Below are 4,251 nucleotides of genomic sequence, written 5' to 3' on the forward strand. Positions count from 1 at the left end.
AGACGCTGCCGATTCCACTGGCAAGTTCTCAGCCCAGCCAGGTATCAGTCAAAACACCCTCTTACAGCTAAGTTAACAGCTGCTAATTATAGTTGCCTGCTGATAATCCAGTGTTTTCCTGGGGCATGTGTGCTTTTCCCAGTAAAACAAACCCATGTGTAACATACACAGAATTCAGCATTTATTCAGTAACCCCAGTGTCTGACATGTATCGAAGGCCAATGTCCCACCTGCTAGTTCCAAACCAGCCCATCACAAGAGGAATTGGCAACGACCACCAAAAGACATTGTCGGCTGTCAAGTATGAGGGAGTCGAGTCGCACAGTGGGATTACAGCACAGATGATGAAAGTCTGTCACTCTCCTCACTGACCTCCACACCTAAGCCCGATAAATCCCATTCTGGGTTTGGCTGGAAATGCCAAGAGTTCTCCCCCAGCCTTCTGCCTTTGTCTCGGATTTAAGAGATTTTCTGTGCAGTCACTGCCTGGACTTGAATAAAAAGGAATTTTTTCCTATTTCTCCCTCTCTGCCTGTCGGCACAGTAACAGTCTTTTAGACCACCTGAACATCTTCGCTTTCTAATAAAGCCAAAGCACAGTCAGTATACCACGTCCTTCATTTGATTCCTCTGGAAAAGAGAGGTTTCAATGTGATAGCACTTAGTGATTTTTATATTGGTGTAAATCAGTTTTAATTAACCAACCACTGCAAGTAAAATTAATCTTCATCTTTATCCTACCATTTAAGACACGATCAATATGGTCATTTCAACTTGAATGCAACACGAGGTTGCTCTTCATGACCAAACTATGTGTCACCTGTGGCCAGACACAGACTTTAACTATCGGGCCTCTGCCTACGCAGAAATTAATTACATCCCACAATACGTGCCCGCCACTCCTATTTGCATCACGTTGTGACTTTGCTGCAGCTGGCTCAGGCCTTCTGCATCCACCCTAGGCTGCCCTGCAGGACAGTCAGGGGGCTGGGGTCAGAACAAAACCCCGGCTGGGCTCTTCCAGAGAGAAAGGGGCAACACAAGGCACGATAGAAACGTCACCTGGGCCAGTGCAGGCAAGTCAGCCTTCTGCCCCGACGGTTCCTCACACTAACAGGCCAATAAACGATACACAGAGTTGATCTGGTCCGAGCCTCATTAGCCACCTCCATCCATTATCTTCTCAGTGGTCTTATTCCCCCTCTTCCATCAATTAACTCAATTCTAATGCTGTCATTTCATGAAGTCCCTGTTTTTTGGGATGCTGTCAGTCTGGTAAGATTTACAATTTACAAATGTGCGTTTCCTTTCCTTAAGAACTTCAATATTTTACTGCACATTCCTGTGAATACTTCTGCAGGATTATTCCCAGCAGCTTTTACTTGCAACCACCTGTCTGGCGTATTTTGAAGGATTTTTGTTTGTTTGTTTTTAAGCATTTGTCAAGTCTGACATTTTTACATGCATCATAAAGCTACAACGAGCGTTACACACAAACACATACCAATAGTCTCACTAGTGAATAATCAGAGTGAACAAATCAAACACTTCAAAGACAGCTTGTGCCACCCAATTTGGCTCTTGTGCACAGATACAATTGCTTTCTTTCAGAGCTAGACATTGCAGCTTTTGTTCCGAAAAGAAGAAACCAGAGTGTCCAAATTAAAACAACTTAAAACTTAGAAAGTAAAAAAAAAAAAACAAAACACAACCAAAGCATAACAGAATCCTTACAACTGAATGAGATTGCTTTTTGTTTGGGAAAAATTCAGCAATTCTCTCTTTGAAGGGTACTTCACCTACAAAACCCGCCCTGGCAAACACAAAATAAGGGAACATCACAGGCAAGGCGTACAGGATCTTGCCACGGCACAACGAGCGGCACTACCTACAGGCACCGATCCCACGTCTGCCACCTTCTGGACCTGGAACGTTTCATCTCCAGAAACCTTCAGCGAAACCTAATTATAATTGGCAGGGAGAGGGGAGTCAAGGATCTTTTTCCTCAGCTAAAAATTACAACTAGCAATGCTGGTTCTGCCACATGGAAAGTCTGCAAAGGCAACAGAGAAAATTAACTGCTTCCCTTGTTCACACCATTATCTTACAGACCTCTTGCATGTAACCATGAGTGTGGTTTCAGTATAACCTCAGCAGTCATTCAAGTCTGTGACGCCGAGTACTGGAACATGAACCAAAGGGATCACAGAGCTCTTTCAGAAGGCAACGAGGCTACCCATCAACCTACTCAGACAAGGCAAATCTTTTGCAACAGTCACTTCTAAACAGGGTCAGCACCACACTCTCAGGTGCATCACTGTATTTGGCACAAGAAATGGCTATGGTGCTAGCGCTACTCATCTTTTCCTCTAAGCAGTTTAAACCAGTCACATGAGATTTAAGGAGCCACGCGTGACTCTGAAGCACAGTAACGCCACATTTATACAGCCAGTTGCAAAAAGCTTCTGAGAAAATTAACTTCCTTGAGGTTTCTTAAAGCATCTGAATGCCACGAGGTACACATGCGAGTCAGAGTTTGCTTTGTTTCACTTTTCCAGAGAAAATAAATCATTCTAAGTCCAATTCTGCCCTCACCTGCACTTCTGCAACTCCCATCACGCACGACGGCTGTTCAGAAACCACAGTGACATTTGACTGTTGAAGTCTCAGATGTTTGTGAAACCAGAGCCACATGGTGTCCCAAAGCATCAGTTCAGACTCTTGGCTTTCTTAATTATTTGTGCTTAACGTTATCTTCTCCATGCAATGGGAGTGGAACAGAGAAGTAGTTATCAATTATTATAAAGGCTGTGGTGGAACAGACTGCAAGTTTTATGCCAATGCTTCCTTGAAGGGGAAACTGCATTCCAGCAAAAATGTGCTTTTGGAATTAAACTGCCTCTATCCTCCGACTATATTATTGATAACAACAGATAAGTTCTGCTCTGGGTACTAACTACCCTATTTATATACCTGATGGAGCCCTACATACAGATCCAGACAACCAAAGTCTGGTTTAGGTCATCAGTAACAACCTAATAACCCACAGCCTTTCCCTTGTACGTGTTTGAACTACAAAGACTCATCAACTGATGATTTCAAGCAAATGTTATTATCCAAGCAGTTCATTCCCTAACAAAATCCTGCCGTGGCTGAATTGCCAGAGGGGTTACCACCACCATCTGGGAAGAGAAAGACTCAACTTAGAGCCTCCAGCAAGATGTTTTCCATACCAAAGCTGTATTACCTCTCTTTTTGTTGCTTTGGATTTGGAGAAGACATTTTGCTTTGGGAAAAATAAAAAGACAGTTGAGCAACAGCAAAGAAAACATAAGAGTTACAAAGACTTTCTTCCCTTTTGATCCACTGTTACAGGCCTTCTGAAGGAAGTTACTTTCAACTGCAGCACATCTGAAGATGAACTCTTCCTTTAGCTGCCTCTCAAATTAACATAATATATTAATTCTCTTCATATATTAAAAAAAAATTTTTCTAAATACCATCTTAAAGGACTAAAATTAAACCTTTACGTTAATGAACTCATTAAAATGCAAAGCATCATAAATGACAATTGTTTCATGGCCTCATAAGGATTCATTTCTACAGAAACCATGTATTTAAGAAACCAGAAGCTTAGTCAATTCATACTTCAGAGGCAGAGCGACTCAAGAAACATCAGTAACTAGAACTGCAATTTATGCCAGGGGACGCACAAGCATCCAGTTAAAGTAACGATGAAGTAAACAAGTAGAATCCTAAATCAGTCTACTCTTTCTATGCTTACCAGGAAGAGCTTTTTAATGCCCATCGAAGGGAGAAAACTTGGCTTTGCTATTATCAGAGGAGAGGCATTTGCACCACTCAAGCAATTTACTCCTGAAGCTTCTCGTAAGCTGGCTTTTAGTCCTGCAAATTCAGGACCAGTGCTCTGCTTGGATACAAGATTTCACAAAATATATTAGAAGGTATAACATCTTAACCAGGAAAACCAGACAACTATTTCCCCAGACTCATGAAATACATCACTTCTCGTCAAAACCAGTTCTCCTGGTTTGTGTAAGCTGTCACGAGGACACCTCTGCTAACACAGCTACAGCACCTTCGCTTTACTTGCACAAGGTGCGTGCTCGCAACTCCAGAGAGGAGGTGCCACCTTATTTCTCCTCTTCACAGAACTCGCTGGTACTCTGCTCCCACAGAAACAGCTCTAGAAGGGTGATCTTGAAAACAAAGAAAAATCACAGCATAAAG

The sequence above is a fragment of the Phaenicophaeus curvirostris genome, chromosome 14 (assembly GCF_032191515.1).
Source record: "Phaenicophaeus curvirostris isolate KB17595 chromosome 14, BPBGC_Pcur_1.0, whole genome shotgun sequence".
Lineage (NCBI taxonomy): Eukaryota > Metazoa > Chordata > Aves > Cuculiformes > Cuculidae > Phaenicophaeus > Phaenicophaeus curvirostris.